The sequence below is a fragment of the Callithrix jacchus genome, chromosome 15, assembly GCF_049354715.1.
Source record: "Callithrix jacchus isolate 240 chromosome 15, calJac240_pri, whole genome shotgun sequence".
In the NCBI taxonomy this organism is placed as follows: Eukaryota; Metazoa; Chordata; class Mammalia; order Primates; family Cebidae; genus Callithrix; species Callithrix jacchus.
This window is the reverse complement of record NC_133516.1, coordinates 74,115,883-74,134,877: the sequence shown is the minus strand read 5'-3', so window position 1 is coordinate 74,134,877 and position 18,995 is coordinate 74,115,883. Positions and strand designations below refer to the sequence as shown.

Below are 18,995 nucleotides of genomic sequence, written 5' to 3'. Positions count from 1 at the left end.
TAACCTGGCTCCACTCCTTCCTTATGTGGCCTTGGGGAATTTAGACACCCTGCTCCTCACTTTTTCCATCTACAAAATGGGAATAATGATGGTATTACCTAATAGGGTTATTATGATAATTAAATGAGATAATACATGTTTCACTCTTAGAACAGTGCTTAGCGTAGTAAGTGCCCCAAAATGTTAGGTCTTGATAGTGGCCGTCATAATTCCACCCCGAGATGAGGTCTGGAAAAGTAGAAAGAAAAATGGGGGGCTCCACAGAAGATAATATTGCAGCCCCAGATAAGACTGACCCTCCAAGAATATATTTCCTCCCTAAAACAACAAATTGAGTTCTGTAAAAAGAATAGGGAAAAATAAATATTAGAAATGTTTTAAAATGAGAGCCAAAATAAAAGTTTAAAAGGAAGAGTAGGAAAATAAAGACCAGAGAGAGAGAACAGAAAGACCTAGAGAATCAACCCAGGAGACCAATAGCCAGCACTTGGGAGTTCCAAAAAGAGGACAAAGACCAAAAGAAAGGAAAAGACCCAGGAAAAGGCAAGCTTTCCCCAGGACTCACCTCCCACAACAAGTGTGCAGTAGCCCACATGAGGCTCCTCATGGGAAATTTCAGAACTTCCAGATGAAGCGAAAGGCCTAATAGTATGGGGTGTGTGGAGTGGGTAACATTTAAAGGGATGAGAACTGGACTGGGGTGCAGTGACTCACTCCTGTAAAACTGAATTTTGGGACACCAAGGTGAGAGGATCACTTGAGGCCAGAAGATTGAAAAAAGCGTGGGCAATATAGTGAGACCCCATATCAACAAAAAAAAAAATTAAAGATTAACAAGTGTAGTGTCACATGACTGCAATCCCAGCTACTCAGGAGGCTGTGGCAGGAGGATTGCTTAAGAACAGGCCTTTGAGGCTATAGTGCACTATGACCGTGCCACTGAACTCCAGCCTGGACAACAGAGCTAGACCTTGTCAAAATAAATTTAAATTAAGTGTTGAGAACTGGAATGGCATCAGGTGCTCAAAAGCTAACACTTCCAGCACTTTAGAAGGCAGAGGCATGAGAATCGCTTGAGTCTAGGAGTTCTAGACCAGCCTGGGCAAGATGACAAAACCCCATCTCTTAAAAATAAAAACAAAATTAGCCAGGCACAATGGCACATGTCTGTAGTCCCAGCTACCTGGGAGGCTAAGGTGGGAGGATCCCCTGAGCCCAGGAGTTTGAGGCTGCAATGAGCTGTGATAACACCACTGCACTCCAGCACCTGGGTGAAAAAGCAAGACCCTGACTCTATTTAAAGTAAAATAAAATTAAAAGCTAACACATGCTGGAGATTAAAGAAGGAAAATCTGCAAAAAATTCATTTTCCAACTATAATCCTATTCCCAGTCTTACCATCCAACAAGCAGGAAGGCAGAGCAAAGATATTTTTAGACATGCAAAAATTAGAAAACATTTGTTCTAGTTGCCTATTGTTGTGTAACAAACTACATTCAAACTTAGCAACAACCGTTTTATCACCTCTTACAATTTGTGGGCCAGGAACTCTGACATGGCTCAGCCTGGTGATTTATCTGTTCTGTATGGCATTTAAGGAAGTCCTCAGTGGTTTTCAGGCCTAGCATCCCTCACAGGCCTAGTAAGTGGGGAAGATATCTAGAAGGTTGAACTCAGCTGGGACACTATGACCTCTCTAATATGGCAGGTTCAACTGGGACTTCATGGCTTTCCTATATGGCTGGCTCAACTGGGACCCCATGGCCTCTGAACATTACATACTCAACTGGGACCCCATGGCCTCTCCTCCATAGTGGGCTCAACTGGAACCCCCTGGCTTTCCAACATGGTGGGCTTAACTGGCACCCATGGCTCTCCAACCTGGTGAGCTCAACTGGGTTCCTGTGGCCCTCCAATACAGCAGACACACAGGTCCAAGAGTAAGCGTTGCAGTAAGAAAGGCAGAAGCAGCTTGGCCTTGCATGACCCACCTCAGATATCTCTTAATGTTACTTCCACTGTACTGTATTGGTTGAAGCAGTCACAATTTTCAGACTCAAGAGGAAGGACACAGACCTACCTCTCAATGACAGAAGAGTCAACAAATGTGCAGGCATGTTTCAAAACTGCCACATTAATTTCCATGCACTTCTTAAGGGGCTTCTTGAGGATATGCTCCAGCAGAATAAGGTAATAAACCAAGTAAAAGAAAGACATGGACCAGGAAACAGTGGATCCTACTAGGACAGTCTTGGGAAGTCCCAGGCTGGCTGACTCACTGTGGGCCAGAGAGCACCCACTCCAGGTGGCAGAAAGAGAAAGAACTCCACAAAGGGGTTCAATACAAAAGCAAAAACAAAAACAATTAGAGGCTAGCTGGGCTATTAATGAAATGATAGAACATGGGAAAGGAATTAAGTATGTAAATGGAATTATACAGTGAAAACATGAGGCAAATTATGACTACAAAAAAAAAAAAAAAGAGGTAGAGTCAGGCACAGGGGCTGATACCTGTAATTCCAGCAGTTTGGGAAGCCAAGGTGGGCAGATCGCTTGAGCTCAGGAATTCAAGACCAGCTTGGGCAACATGGGAAAACCAGGTCTCTACAAAAAAATACAAAAATTAGCTGGGCGTGGTGGCACACCCATAGTCCCAGCCACTTGGGAGGCTAAGGTGGAAGAATCGCTTGAGCCCAGGAGGTCAAGAGTGCAGTGAGCTGTGATTGCACCACTGCAATCCAGTGTGGGTGACAGAGTGAGACCCTGTCTCAAAAAAAAAAAAAAGCAGGGTAAACAAATGGAAACAATCATAGTGCACCACTTGGGTCTAAAATGAATATTTACATACTCATACTATCTAAGCACCATATAACACTTTAAAAAATTAACTGTTTGGGGAGAGTGGAGGAGGGGTGGGGTATGAAGAAAAAAACATATAATATCCAAGATGAACAAACCAAGAAATAGCAACATAAACCTATTATTTAGAAACATGGCATAACCACCAAAAACAACAGCAACAACAACAAACCCACCTAAAAATTTCACTTGGCTGCTGAGGAATGGACTGCTGAGAATTCCCATTCTGAGGAATGGGCCTGGACAGAGGCAGGGGCAGGGGCCATTTGTGTAATCATCAGCTTTTTGGAATTTTTCCATGCATGTACTACTTTGTAAAATGCTAAATGTTTGATATTTAAAATGTGTTAAAATAAAGGGGTGTCTAAAGGGCCTCACTGGTTCCTTAGCATAATAGATTCTCTGGGCCAGACAGGACCTTAAAGATGCTCTCCTGGGAGGTCACCAGCCTCACCAGCATCAGGGGACTGGCCAGGGTCTCTGGCATGAGACCATTGGAGCTAACAAGGAGCCCATTTCTGCAATGCCAATGCCTGCTGAGGCCAGCATTGTGTGCCCTGATTAACCATGTTTGTTCAGATGGCCCCACGTGGCTGGGAAGACCAAAGGTCAAAGAAAAAGGAGTGTAATTAATTGGCCATGAAGTGACTTATTGATCAGAATGCTTGCTGCCTGCAGGTCAGATAACCAGATCAGGCTGGGCCATCGTTGTTCACTCTGAAAGCCAGAGTTTGGTCCCTGAGCCCTGGGCCACTTCTCTCCTAGCTTTGCTGCCTACATGACCAGGACAGTTCACTGTCACTTATGGATGGGAGTGGGTATGAGTTACCCCCATCTGTCCTGGGGCCCCAAGGACGGCTATTCCCAGAAAACCTGATTTACACTGCTGAGATGTGAAGCCTCCGTTCCCTTGTATTTAAAGCCTGCAACTGACCTGGCTCCAGAGGCCATTTTCCTCCATAGCTTCAAATGTCACTGCCAGTTCATCTGACAATATTTGTTGTCTGTTCTCAGCATGGGGCTGGCACAGGGGTCCCGGTGGGGGGACTCAGGATTGCCCCCAAGCTGGGGGAGTGGGCATGGCCTTGATCATTTAGTCCCTGCTATCTGCCCCGAGATAGAGGGGCTGAAAGGGCAGGGGTTGAAATGGCAGAGGCTGGGCTGGGGGTGGGAGACAGGCCCTCTGAGATGCTGTGGGTGCAGTAGGAATTGGCAAAACCTCTGGGGGACAATTTTACAACAGGATACGTCTTAAACATCCACACCCTTTGCCCAGCAGCTGTTTCTGTAAATGCATCCTACAGATAGACTCCCACGGGCCACAAAGACATCACTAAAACATGCTAGCAAAGCCTGGAAACAATGTGCCCATCCACAAATGATGCTGTAGCTGTGCCATGCATACCCTGCAGGCACCAAAACAGACAAGGCTGACGGGTAGAGCTGTGGGACTCACTCCAGGATAAGCTGTTAAGTCCGGTACACAGGATGAGGAAGTATCTGCCCTGCAAACTACAATTTGCGTAAAAAGATAGGCAATATATGTGCAAATGAGCTTTCGTATGCACAGAAACTTCTAGAACAACACAAGAAACAAGACACTGAGAGATACAGACAGAGGTAGGAAGGTAGTTTACTTCTCAGTGTACATCCACTTGAACTATTTGGTCTTTTTGCATGCACATAAAATGTTAAAAAATACATGTTGGTGAAGATGTGAGAAATTGGAATCCTTGTGCACTGCCAGTAGGAATGTAAAACGTTTCGGCCATCGTGGAAACTAGTTTGGCGGTTCCTCAAAAACTTAAATTAGCATTACCATATGTTCTAGTAATTCCACTTTGGGTGTATTCCCAAAAGAACTGAAAGCAGAGACTCAAAACAAATTTGTACACCAGTATTCATAGCCACACTATTTACAGCCATCAAAAGGTAGAAGCAACCAAGCATTCATCAACAGATGAATGGACCAAGAAAATGTTGTATGTCCGTGCAATGGAATACGACTCAGCCTTGAAAGGGAATGAAACTCTGATGCATGCTACAACATAGATGAAACTTCAAGTAAGCCAGATACAAAAGGACAGATACTATATGATTCCACTTGTATGAAGTACACAGAGTAGTCAAATTCATGCAGATAGAAAGCAAATGGTGGGTGTCAGGGGCTGGGAAGGAGGAACAGGGAGCAACTGTTTAACAAGGACAGGGTTTGCAAGATGAAAAAAACTTCCAGGAATCAGAGGTTGCGGTAAGCCAAGATAGCGCCATTGCACTCCAGCCTGGGCAACAAGAGCAAAAAACTCTGTCTCAAAATTTTTTAAAAATTAAAAAATAAAGGTGGGCTGCCTGTGGCACCGGTCTGCATGACCCTGCCATTTCCTCATTGCAGGCCCTTCTTGGGCCACTTTCTTGTCTCTAAATGGAGAAAAACAACATCCCATCTCATCCTTAAACTGGCTCCACTTTAAGGATTATGGTGTAGATAAAACATAGTGATGTAGTTGGGTCACAGTGGCTCACCCCTATAATCCCAGCATTTTGGGAGGCCAAGATAGGAAGATCACCTAAGGTCAGGAGTTCAATACCAGCCTGGCCAACATGGTGAAACCCCATCTCCATTAAAAATACAAAAATCAGCCAGGCATGGTGGCACATGCCTATAATCCCAACTATTCCAGAGGCTGAAGCAGGAGAATTGCTTAAACCAAGGAGGCAGAGGTTGCAGTTAGCCAAGATTGTGCCACTGCACTCCAGCCTAGGTGACAGAACAAGAGTCCGTCTCAAGAAAAAAAAAGAATCAATGTATATGAAATGCCTTACAATTGGGAGTAAAATATTCAAATTTTAGAAAATCTTAATAACCTAAAACATTAACAAATTGAAAAAACAGGAGCATATCAATAGATGGCAAAAAGAGATTTTGAGAAATTCAACATACATTCTCAATTTTTAAAACTCTTAACAAAACAGAAAAACATGAATTATTCCTTACCGTTATTTTTTTTAAATATATATATTTAAAGGGCTTCCAACTCCAGCCATGTGAGAATAACTGGACTAGAGTTGCCCTCCTGCTGTAAATACCTAGACACTGGGCAAATTATTTGAAACAACTGTTTTCAGACATTGGACAGCAGGCACAGTCTCTGGACTGTGATCCCTGAGAGAAGGGAAGCAAACAGAATGATCCAATGGCTGCCCCACCTCCCTGCCACAGTGCAGGTGGTAGGAGCCTGAGCACAGCAAGGACTGGCAGAGGGGAGGGTGAGGAGATGGAGTTTGCAGGACAGAGCACAGAGGGAAGGGAGGAGTCCAGATGTGAAGCTGCCCCATTCTGCACAGGGGTCTGTCCGCCTGGGTCTGTTGCTGCATGGGTCTAAGCTGTGAGTGCTTAGGGCAAACTCTGCCAAGCTGGACAAAGAACTGCTGGGAACTTAAGCTGAAAACTTCCCAGGGGTCAGGCAGCATTAGGAGACAAGCCAGAGATGAAAAGCTACCCTCAACCCACTATACTGGAGACAAAAAAGAGCCTTGAAAGTGCCAAGCTGATTCACAAGAAATATAACGCCTGCCAGAACCAAGCCCAGCCATGTGTAAAGAAAGACAAGGGCATGTAGCACTCACCATGATGGCCACTCAAAAATAAGCAGATGTCCAAAGGAGCAGGAAAGTGTGTGTCACTACCAGGAGAAAAACTAGTCCATAGAAACAGACTCAGAAATGCAGAGATGATGGAATTAGGCAAGTGCAGTGGCTCAGACCTGTAATTGCAGCACTTTAGAGGGCTGAAACAGGAGGATCACTGGGGGATAGGAATGTGATACCAGACTGGGCAACAGAGCAAGAGTCGTTTTTCTAAGAGCTGAAGTACCTATATTCTTATCAGACAAAGTAGATTTCAGGGAAAATATTACCAGGGATAGAGATGTTTTATAATGATAAAGGTGTGAATTTATCACAAAGACACATTTATCATCATCCTAAATGTGCATCTACCTAATCGCAAACCTTCAAAATACATGAAACAAAAACTGATAAATCCACCGATAGAGACCCTATCTCTACAAAAAAATTTAAAAATTGGCCGGGCACAGTGGCTCATGCCTGTAATTCCAGAACTTTGGGAGGCCAGGGCAGGCCGAGGTCAAGAGATCGAGGCCATCCTGGCCAACATGGTAAAATCCCGTCTATACTAAAAATACAAATATTAGCTGGGCGTGGTGGCGTGCGCCTGGAGTCCCAGCTACTCCGGAGGCTGAAGATGGAGAATCACTGAAACCTGGGAGGCGGAGATTGCAGTGAGCCCAGATAGTGCCACTGCACTCCAGCCTAGCAACAGAGGGAGACTCCGTCTAAAAAAAATAATAACAAATTTAAAAATTAGCCAGATGTGGTCTGAGGTGGGAGGATTGCTTGAGCCCAGGAGGTTGAGGCTGCAGTGAGCCATGATCATGCCACTACATTCCAGCTTGGGTGACAGAGCAACACTCTGTCTCAAAAAATTAGATAATAAAATAAGATGGCTATTATACATATGCTCAATGTGCTCAAGAATTTAAAGAAAAACATGAACATAATGAGGAGAAATATGGAAAATATAAACAAGAACCTAATGAAACTTCTAGAGGTGAAACATACAATACCTGCAATGAGAAATGCATTAAATGAGATTAACATTATATCGCACACTGACAAAGGAAAGATCAATGAACTTGAAAACAATGCAATAGAAACTGAACTGAAGCCTTGGGACAAAAATGCTGTATTAAAATGAACAGAGCTGGAAATGTTATCTGTGGGACACTATCAAGCAATACATGTATCATTGGGGTACAAGGGAGGAGACAAGAAAAATATTGGAAGACAATCTTCTAAATTTGGTGAAGATCATAGACGCAGAGTTCTAGGAAGCTCAAGGACCTCCCGCCAGAGAAGCAGAAAGTTGTGCCGCCCAGCATTCCCTCTTGGAAGGACTTGCCCAGAGGCTGTGGGGAGCGCAGGCTGCAGAATGCCTTCAGCCACCAGCTCCTTCTGGTCCCTCATCTGCAGAGAGAGCCACTGGTTCAAGGCCACATCTTACCAGGCAGCCTGCATCAGGTGACAGAGCAGGTACAGAATGTAAACATCTGGTCTTTTCAGTTCAGCACAGACCACGCTGCTGGAAGGCCTTGCTCTGAAGCCCCCACCAGGTGGGCAGAGGTCGGCAGGCCTGATGGAGGTTGAACTCCGCTGCCAAGACTGCTGTTGCCTCCTCCTATCACAAGTGTGAAACACCTGATGCCCCAGACTCCACCCCTCCATCTGCCTCCAGGGAAGCCAGCCCGAGACAACCAGCAAAGGCACATCCTAATGAAACGGCTGAGAATGAGGGGTAAAGAGAAACAAAGCAAGAATGGCCACGTCGTCAAAAACTCTGCAGGCCAGGAGAAAACAGCATCTGCAAGAAAAACCCAGAGATCTATAAATCTATATCCCACAGCCAAAGAAGACAAAATAGAGACTTTTCCAAACAAGCCAAAGCTAGTGATTTTGCCAGTGGCAGACCTGCAGTACTGGAAATGTTGATGGAATTTCTTCACTCCAAAGGTGAATGATACAAGATGAAAAGCCTGGAACTACATTAAAGAATGAAGAGTTTGGGAAATGTAAAATGCATCAGTCATATGAAAACCTTTCTCTCAATTTGAATCTCTTTGGAACATAATCGGCTATGTAAGGTAAAGCTGTTAACAATTTGTTGTTGGAGGCCAGCCTCAGTGGCTCATGCCCATAATCCCAGCACTTTGGGAGGCTGAGGCAGACAGATCACCTGAGGTCAGGAGTTCAAGACCAGCCTGGCCAACATGGTGAAATGCTGTCTCTACTAAAAATACAAAAATTAGCCAGACGCAGTGGCATGTGCCTGTAATCTCAGCTACTTGGGAGGCTGAGGCAGGAGAATCACTTGAATCTGGGAGTCGGAGGGTACAGTGAGCTGAGATTGCACCACTGTACTCCAGCTTGGGCGACAGAGCAAGACTTTTCTCCAAAAAAAAAAAAAGGTGGAATGGCAGATGTAAATACAGACGTATGGATAACTGCACTCAGTATAAATAATCAAGGCACTCAGAAAATAAGATATCAGACTGGACAAAAAAAGCAAGACTTACCTGTATGCTCTCTACCAGAAACTTACTTTAAATATAAAGATACAAATAAACTATAAAAAGATAGAAAAGATACATCATGCAAGCACTAGTCATTTTTTTAAGAGCTGGAGTGCCTATATCCTTATCAGACAAAGTAGACTTCAGGGCAAATATTACCAGGAATAGAGATGTTTCATAATGATAAAGGGGTGAATTTATCACAAACACATCATCATCCTAAATGTGCATCTAGCTAATCACAAACCTTCAAAATGAGTGAAACAAAAACTGACAAATCCACAATTCTCATGGGTGATTCCCACACTCTTCCCCCAATAAGGACACAGAAGACTTGAATGTGGTCAGCCAATTTAACCATCTCATGCTTAATAACGGCAGAATGTCCATTCTTGTCAGCACACATAGAGCCACCATCAAGATAAACCATATGCTGGGCCACAAAACAAGCTCCATGAATGTTAAACGTTAAATACAGGCAGCGTATGTTCTCTCAGTAAAACATAGTTTAAAAAGAAATCAATAACAATTAGATACCTTTTCAATCCCTGACAATTGGAAATTGAACAAAGCACTTTTAATTACCCATGGGTCAAAGAAGGGATCATAGGAGAAATTAGAAATATTTTTAATTCTGTGAAAATAAAAACATAGCCTATCAAATTTATGAGATGCAGCTAAATCAGTGTTTATAGTGAACTTTACAACTTTAAATGTTTATGTTACAGCCAGGCACAGTGGCTCACACCTGTAATCCCAGCACTTTGGGAGGTCAAAGCAGGCAGATCACTTAAGGTCAGTAATTCGAGACCAGCCTGACCAACATGGTGAAACCCCATCTCTACTAAAAATACAAAAATTAGCCCGGCATGGTAGCACATGCCTGTAATCCCAGCTACTTGGGAGACTTAGGCAGGAGAATTGCTTGAACCCAGGAAGCAGAGGCTGCAGTTAACTGAGATCTTGTCACTGAACTCTAGCCTGGGCAACAGAGGGAGACTCCATCTCAAAATACATACATACATACATACTTATATTAGAAAAGTGTCAGAAATTAGTGAAACTAGTTAATAAATTTAGAAAGATCATAAAATATAAGGTCTATCTACAAAGAAATGTATTTTTATAAACTGAAAATGACCCATTGGTAAATGGAATTTAAGACATATCCCTTAGCTGGAATCAAAAACACACAAAATAATAAGGGATAAATTTAACAACATATGAGCAAGACGTATTCACTGAAAACTACAAGGGCCTAAATAGAGAGACATGCCACATTCATGGACTGGAAGACTTGAACATGGGTGGGTGCGGGCGAAACAGGACTGGCCGAGGATGATGACTTTAGGGGTCAGATGCTGGGTACATGGGGATGCATTATACAGTCCCTCTACTTCTGTGTACATTTGAAAATGTCAGTAAAATAAAAAGAACATAAAATATAACCTTCACATCACATTGGGCACCTTCTCCTCCTCATAAGCTCTCTACGGCTTTATAGACTGCCTCATGGATTCATATGGGTTCTTGGAATCCGGCCATATTCAGAGAGGTGTGGGGCAGGGTGGTTGGGGATGGAAGTTCTCAGGCAGGCAACTCGCCACCCTTTCTGTGCCTTGGCTTCCTCATCTATGTCATAGAGCTGCCTCCTAGGATTGTTGTGAGGACTCAAAGGGTCCTACACCAGAGCATCTGGGCCAGCTCCTGGAGAGGGGAGCTCATGGTGCATCCTGGCATGCTACCATCGTCACCACCATCGCCCTCATCATGGTCATCCTCATGTTTGTTGTTTCACTGGTTTCTGGTTTCCTGCACTTGCAAGTAACACCACAGCAAAGTTTTTTTGTTTTTTTTTTTTGAGATGGAGTCTTGCTCTGTCACCAGACTGGAGTGCAGTGGTGCAACGTTGGCTCACTGCAACCTCCACTTCCCAGATTCAAGAGATTCTCCTGGCTTAGTCTCCCAAGTAGCTGGGACTACAGGCACCTGCCACCATGCCCAGCTAATTTTCGTATTTTTAGTAGAGACAGGGTTTCACCATATTGGCCAGGGTGGTCTGGAACTCCTGACCTTGTGACCCACCCGCCTTAACTTCTGAAAGTGTTGGGATTACAGGCATGAGCCACTACACCCGGCCAACAAACTTCTTTATGTATAATGCTTTGCCTCCAACTCTGATTCTTTTCTTAGCCTAAATCCTAAAATACTGAATCTCTCAAGCCAAGGGTAGTCAGGCACCCACAGCAGGCAAGAACAGGGGCTGGACCAGAGCCCAGCTGTCAGGACTGAATACACATAGCTGCTGCCAGAGAGCCAGCCTGCCCTCCACCCAGCTCCCTCCTGGGGTCAGCACCGCCTCGAAACCAGGCAGTGGCAATGGATGGACAGAGATAGGCCTAGGAGACATTTAGGCCTGGGGTCAGAGACACAGGTGTCACAGGGGCCAGGCAGAGAAGGCAGTGCTGCGTGCTCAGAGCAGCTGTGGCATGCCTATGGCTGAGGTTCGTGCAGCAGCAATTGCACTACACCTGGGGCAGGCAATGTTTCATTTGACCTTCAGAACTCTAAGAGGCAGTTCTAACGATAGTTCCAAGCCACAAATGAGGAGATGGAGGCACAGAGAGCTCACATCCCTTGCCCAAACGCACAGCTAGTCACTGCTGGAGCCAGGATTCAAACTCTGGATCGGAGTCTTGACCCACCACACTATGCCATGCCCATATGTTCATTGGAAACCATGCCTGCATCTGTCCCAGGAGATCCCATTTCTAAGTTTCTGACCCCAAGATAGGATTGCCCAAAGCAAACATTCCAATTTCTTTCTTTCTTTTTTTGAGACACAGTTTCCCTCTGTCACCCAGGCTGGAGTGCAGTGGCACGGTATCTGCTCACTGCAACCTCTGCTTCCCGAGTTCAAGAAATTCTCCTGCCTCAGCCTCCTGAGTAGCTGGGATCACAGGCACCTGCCACCATGTCTGAATAATTTTTGTACTTTTAGAAGAGACGGGGTTTCACCATGTTGGCCAGGCTGATCTGGAACTCCTGACCTCAAGTGATCTGCCCGCCTCAGCCTCCCAAAGTTGTGAGATTACAGGCATGAGCCACCCCACCCAGCCACACATTCCCATTTTTAATTGTTGACAATGAATTCTTACAAATTTAATACTACACAGCCTTCTTGCTACATGTGGCCCATGGGGCATCAGTTTGCAACCCTTGGAAGGATGGAGGGAGGGAGAGGAAGGCAGTGCAGGCTCCTTCCCAGGGAGGGAGACACAGGAAAAGAAGCAAGTAGCCCCATTTGTTCACATTTTCATTCACGAAGGGAACCTTGAAAGGAATGGGGCATCCCCTGTTTGCTGAGTCAGGAAGCAGGGATCACAAATGCCAGGAAAAGAAAAAACCACCTAGGCACAGCCTGGGCTTTCTGCCCTCTGGCAGTGGGATTTGGGGTTGAGGGGCAGAGGACCAAGGCTGTCACTGTGATTCCCAGGTGCACTGAGGGGAGGAGCACCAGGAGGTGCCCTTCCAAGAAGCAGCCCATCAAAATTGCTGCCTGCTGCAAAGGCCAAATGCTGGGGCTAGAGGGACCGAGGCCTTTTGCATAGGGGTTTACCCTTTAGCAAAGCAAAACAGAGCCCAGCCTGCTAAGGAGTGCTGCACACCTGCCGAGAAATCCAGCCAAGCTTGGTCCTCCTCTCAGCCAGACACAGTCTACATCCCCAGACACAGTCCCCAGTATCGACGATGCCAGCCTCGGGACTATCGTGCTTCTGTGATCAATAAAAGTAAAAGAAAGGCGCTGAGGCAACCTCCACCAGGTGGAAGACAGGCAGGAGAAGCAGGCCCCCAGGCACCTCAGCTCGTGGCAGCTCAGGACAGTCTCAGAGTCTTCTTGACCCTCCTTCCCAAGCACTCCGCCTCCTTTTTCGCCACCGTCCCTCTCCCCCGCCCCAGGGCCCTTGGAGGGGTGGGGGGAAGTCCTCTTTGGGATGGAGCTGGGTGGGTAGGGAGCTTGCAGAAGGACTGGGGAGGTGGGATGGGCTGAGGGAGGAGTGAACCGAGTTGCGGCTGACGGGAATTCCGGAAGGGTCCTGAGCCAGGGCCAGCCCCAACCTCTTGGGGAAGCCCGCCAACAGCCGGGCAACAAAATTCCTGGAAGGGGGCGCCAGGTGGAGCATCCGCAAAGCCTGCTCTCAGAATAGGGCCCGGGCCACCTTTGTCTGTCGCCTGGACCAAGGCAAGGGCCTTCCACCTTCCCTGGGTTCCCGCACTGCTGCCAGAGGGAATCTTTTGGGCGGTGCGCCAGGTCCCAAGCCCCCGCCCCCTAGGGAAGTGAGCGAGGCCCTCAGAATCCGGCTCCACCTCACCCCACTCTCCAGATTCCCCTCACCACTCCGCTGCCTTGCGTGGCTTGACTGTTCTTTCTCTAGAACCTTCTTCCCCCAGACATCCCAGTGCCAGTTCCTGCCCCTCTTCCAAGTCCTTCCCCTCTTCTCAGGGCCCTGCCCCACCCGTACGGTCGGGATTCAACCCTGCAGGTCCTCTCCCTCCACCGCTGCGTTCTCTTCCATAGCAGGGCCCACCCCCTGCCCACACAGTGACCGCCTTCCAGTGTGCCCGCTAGCTATTTCAGGCTGTTCCTAGTGGTTTCCGTGGGGAAGGAGGGCCCGGACCTGCTCAGCCTCTGGCTTGGTCACTGCACGCTGCCACTCGAAGCTCCTCCACCCACTAATCCTACGGTCAGTCTCACCCAGCTCCTCTGGGGCAGAGTTCTCACGCAGTGCTGTCCAGGAAAGCAGAATCCCAGCCACGTCTGCACTTTAAAGTGTGCAGTAGCCATATTTTAAAAAGCAAAGGGTATGCTTTATCTGACTCAATATAACCAAAATATTTTCATTTGAACCCATAACCAATATAAATATATAAAATATGTAAATATAATGGGATATTGTGCATTTTTTTCACACTAAGTCCCTGACATCCAGTGTGTATTTTACACTCACACAGCACATCTCACTTCAGATGAGCCACATCTCAAGAGCTCAGTCCCCTATGGGCCGACACACATTGTCCCCAATTCCCCGCTAAACCACGCAGCAGTGACATGCTCACACATGCCTCCTCAAAGACTAGGGCATGAATTCCTTTCCCTCTTGGGGACGTCCACAGGGCAGTGGTGGCTGGCTCAGACTTCATTGGTCGTGGCTTACCAGCTCCCTCTGTAGGACGGCTGCGCTGGCCACACTCCCTCCCAGGGAACGCGGGTTCTACTGACTCCACACCCTTCCACTTTCTGCATTACCCACTTTTACCCATCCAACAGGGTGGCTGTAAAATGACACCTCCTTGTTATTTTGATTTGCATTTCTCTAACTGCTAATGAGTTTGGGCTGAGCTACCTTTAAAAGAATGTGTCCAGCCTAAATGAGCATCAGTAACAGATTAGCTAAATAAGTCATATTGTGCTATTCCACAGACTATTGCAGACCTGTTAAAAAGAATGGAACAAGGCTGGGCACGGTGGCTCATGCCTGTAATCCCAGTGCTTTGGGAAGCCAAGGCGGGCAGATCACTTGAGCCCAGGAGTTCATGACCAGCCTGGGCAATGTGGCGAAACCCCATCTCTACAAAAAATACAAAAATGAGCCAAGCACAGTGTCTGTAGTTCGAGCTACTTGGAAGACTGAGGCAGGAGAATTGCTTAAGTCCAGGAGGTGGAGGTTACAGTAAGCTAAGTTCATGCCATTGCATTCCCATTGCAATGGGAGTGAAACCTTGTTTTTAAAAAAAATGGAGCAAATATCAGGTGTAGTCTCTCACACTTGTAATCCCAGTGCTTTGGGAGGCTGAGACAGCTGGATCGCTTGAGCCCAGGAGTTTCAGGCTGCAATGGGCTATGATCATGCCACTGCACTCCAGCCTGGGTGACAGGGTGAGACCCTTACTCTAAAAAAATAATAATAATAATAATAATGGAGCAAATGTGCATATACCAACTAAGACACTTGGTGGAGAAGAGAGAGCAAGAGATGCAACAAAGGCTGTGGTGGCCTGACACTGGTGCAGGAACCCGCCTCAAGGAACATCCAGATAGATGTTCAATAGAGCAGCCACTGTCTCCATCTAGGCAGGAGTCAGACTACAGGGCATTTTGCACTTACTCTGTCTAAGTAATTTCCAATCATTATGGTTCAACTTTTCAGATAAATAAAATAAATAGATGAGCACACATACTCTTTAATCACCACTATCCTCATCCAAAAATAAAAATGTTCTGTCTCACAAACAGTCTGACCCAGCTCAGCCCCTAGCCCAGTAGCTGGCACTCAGAGAGGGGCCCGACAGCTCCAGTCACCATTCTGCCTGTTTGTAGCCTGGGATGGCAGCAGAGTAAGTCCTGGTCTGAGGCAGGGAGGCAGAGCTTCAGGGTTGTCTGTTCCCATCCCAGCCTGTCCTCCATCCTGGCTGTATGGCCTTGGACACTTCTCTTTCCCTCTCTCACCTCTGTGCCCTTACCTGAACAGAGGGACTAATTCCTACCCAACTGCAAGGACTTTGGAAAGTGAAGTGAGGTGATGTGTGCACCTCCCCGAGAGGTAGGGGAGGGTACTGTAGTCTCTGGGAGACCCTAGGGCTTCCTTCCTGCTGCAGTTCTCAGGGGCACACCCAGCAACACCCGCTTTGCCAGGCACTGACTGTGTAACTTTGGTCCTCCCTGTGCCTCAGTTTCCTCCTCTGCAAAACCAAAAATGGATGAGGACAGTGTCTCACAGATTGTTGTGGAGAAGAGGCATTTGGAGATGCACAGAGACGGAGCAGCATTCAGTCACCTGAGTATCCCAGCTCGGCTCCAACACCAGCACTCGCTCCTCCTTGCCACACACCTTTGCTGCACATCTACTGCATTCCAGGTACTGCTCTGGAGTCTCTCAGAACACAGAGGCAAAGTGCAAGGAAAAATAATCATCATCATATGATTATTAACCCCAGAGAAAATGAAATGCTACATAGGAGAGGAAAGGTAACCATAGATTACCACATGGAGCAGCTGTGCCTGGTGTTTACACTGGTTTCTGATCATATAAATTCTGAACGAGAATCAATAACTAGAAGAAGGGAGGGACCAGGACAAGGGAGGGCAAGGACAAACTGTATCTTCAGGAAACAGAGGCCCTCCCTGCTCCTTAGGCCAGTGGCTTTCATCAGTTGTGGCAGGAATGTTCCTTAGCCTCCTGAGCCACTGAGGGTGACACTGGGCCTGCTGCTCAGGTGCTGATGGCAGTCTGATTTAGGGGCATCTGAGCCAGCAGCCCTTGGAGCCCAGCCTCACACCACAGGCCCAAGGGAAAAGGCTTGTGCAAGGCCACACCTGGAGCCAGAGCAGAACCAGATGCAAACCCACTCTGCCTCCTGTTCTGGTGCTCTTCCGTCTGGCCTGCTCAGAGGGCCAGGGAGGCTGGGGACCTCAGGATAGCCCTTTTTTTTTTTTTTTAGGCAGGGTCTCACTCTGTCACCTTCACCCAGGTTAATGAGCAGTAGCATGATCTCAGCTCACTGCAGCCTCTGCTGCCAGGGTTCAAGTGATTCTTGTGCCTCAGGCTCCCAAATAGCTAGGATTACAGGCATGCACCACCACACTGGCTAATTTTTAGTATTTTTTAGTAGAGACAGCGTTTCACCATGTTGGCCAGGCTGGTCTCAAACTCCTGACCTCAAGTGATCTGCCCACCTCAGCCTCCCAATATGCTGGGATTACAGGCGTAAATGCCAGATTCTTGAACAGCGCAGCGTGGGACTCGTGAAATCCGCCCTGGTGCAAACACAGCAGAATGCGTGGCTGCCTACAGTGAAGCGAAGTTCCTTTGGGCCCTGTTGCCTCATCTGTAAAATGAGGCTGTGCTAGTGCTTGTGGGCTGTGTGAGGGTCCCCTGCATTAACATAGATAAAGCTCCTCATTACCATCCTCCTCCCCTCCAATGAGGAGCGACAGCCTCCATGGTGCAATGCCCAGTGCCAAAGGCACGAGAAGAACTCAGCTCACACCCTGGCTCTGCTGGTGGGGTATGGACAAGGCCCTGAACACACACATCTGTGTGTGAATGTATGAGGGGGTGCTATATGGATAAGTGTGTGCGCATTGTGTGTGGCGGGTGTGTATATGGGGTGTATGTATAGTTGCAGTTATGTATTGGTAACAATCATAATCTCCCAAGACACAATCCAGGATACCATGATCTCAAGTGTTGAAATCCTGAAAGATCAAAACTCCAGATGTTGAAATCCTAAAGTCACATTCTAAGAAAAAGATTAGTGCATTTCTGGTTGTAAGCAGGATGGCTGCATCAGGTTAGTTGCATGTTGGGTGGAACTATTACCTTGTTACGATCTTTATTTGGAAATTCAGTGTGGTTGAAGGAGATGTGTTCGGGTGCCAAGTAGACAAGCCTCTCTCTGCCTTAGACTTGAGAAACCTGGTAAAGGATTAAGCTCTCAGTGTAAACAGACCATTTATTTATTGCTCAGATAAATCTCCTTTTAAAGTAAATAAATGTATTTTAGATAATTCTAAAATTATTTTTTCTAGAATTATGTTTTGGGGATTTTTATCTTTTGAGATTTTGATTTCCAGGATTCTAGACTCTAGGGATTTTGATCTTTCAGGATTTCAGCAGTCAGGGTTATGGATTTGGGACTATGTCTTTCGGGATTATGGCCCAAACTGCTGTGCATACGTGTGCACGCACGCACATGTGGGTGTGCATATATAGGGTACATGTGTGTGTGCATGGGGTTTATGTACATGTGTGTATATGAGAGAGAGAGAGAGAGAGAGAGAGAGAGAGAGAGAGTGTGTGTGTGTGTGTGTGTGTGTGTGTTAGGGTAAATATAAATCTACAGAGAAAAAAATAATTTTTTCTGGTGCAAAGAAGGAGAGTTAAGGCATCCTTCCCCACTTTGTACATCCTTTAAAAAAGCTGAAGTTGCAAATGGTATCTCTGTACCCTTGAGGTGTATGTAAATTTATTTTATTTTATTATTATTGCAGTAAAGAAATACTTTGTGATGAAATACTTTGTGATCTGAGGCCAGCCACCTGGGGATGGAGTTATCACCCAATCTCACTGAGGAGTTGGGGGAGGGCATTCAGGGTTTGGAGTGGGCCGAAGTGTGGAGATCGCTAATTGTTTGGGGATGAAATCGTAGGCCTGGGAAACCTCCCAGAGTCTGCCTCAGTCTGTGATCCTCTGACAGATTTTGCAGCTCCGGGCTCCTTCTCTCCACCATGGAAAAAGCTAGGAGGTGGCGCCCGATCTCCCCCATCCCCAGGCGTGTGAGTCCCAGGTACTCACTCCAGGAAGTAACTTCTTGCTTGTCAAAAGACTGGAGACATTTGGGAAATGAGCACATATGGCGTCGGTGGTATCTGCCAGGCTATGAAAGTTCTTTTTCTTTGCAATCTCTTTAGCTGACTGTGATGCATACTGTAGTCTAGTTGTAGCAAAACTATCTCCTTGCTACTTTCGTGGAGACGTTTTCTGGGTTGACAGATTTTGTTTTTAATCATGTCCCCAATGGTGTGTGTGTGTTTAATATATGTGTCTATGGCAGCGGTGGGAGCGGGAGAGTGTCCTAAAAAGCCAGTTCAGTGCACACCCCCAGGACCGGTGGAGCTGAAGCTGGAATCGGGGATGGGAGGGACAAACCAGTTTTTTCCTATACACTCTGTGTAGCAATAGAACTAAGCACGTACATGTGCCTTGTATCACAGTTCAGTCAGCAGTGAGCTACATCTATGACTGTGGTCCCATAAGATGATAATGGGACTGGGCATGGTGGCTAACCCCTGTAATCCCAGCACTGTTGGAGGCTGAAGCGGGTGGATTACCTGAGGTCAAGGGTTCAAGACCAACCTGGCCAACATGGCGAAAACCCATCTCTACTAAAAACATAAAAATTAGCTGGGCATGGTGGCATGTGACT

At 46.6% G+C, this 18,995-nt stretch overlaps 2 protein-coding genes across 33 annotated transcripts in view; one reads left to right on the top strand and one right to left on the bottom strand.

Moving 5' to 3' along the window:
- The window catches only part of KBTBD12 (kelch repeat and BTB domain containing 12), a 125,935-nt gene extending 107,852 nt beyond the window's left edge, over positions 1-18,083 (top strand). Inside the window, exon 9 of the transcript XR_013527553.1 lies at positions 15,741-18,083. The gene's annotated coding sequence lies outside the window, so the exon portion shown is untranslated. The remainder of the gene's footprint in view (positions 1-15,740) is intronic.
- LOC144579590 (uncharacterized) overlaps positions 1-18,995 on the bottom strand; it is a 171,230-nt gene that overhangs the window by 128,390 nt on the left and 23,845 nt on the right. For 9 of the 32 annotated variants that reach the window (XM_078351838.1, XM_078351844.1, XM_078351824.1 and 6 more), the window contains one exon: positions 2,512-2,604. The exons of 9 other annotated variants lie outside the window; for them this stretch is intronic. The gene's annotated coding sequence lies outside the window, so the exon portion shown is untranslated. Of the gene's footprint in view, positions 1-2,511; positions 2,605-12,676; positions 12,785-15,844; positions 15,941-17,389; positions 17,486-18,995 lie in introns of all 32 variants that reach the window. 14 more of the 32 variants (XM_078351837.1, XM_078351843.1, XM_078351822.1 and 11 more) reach the window with 6 other exon arrangements.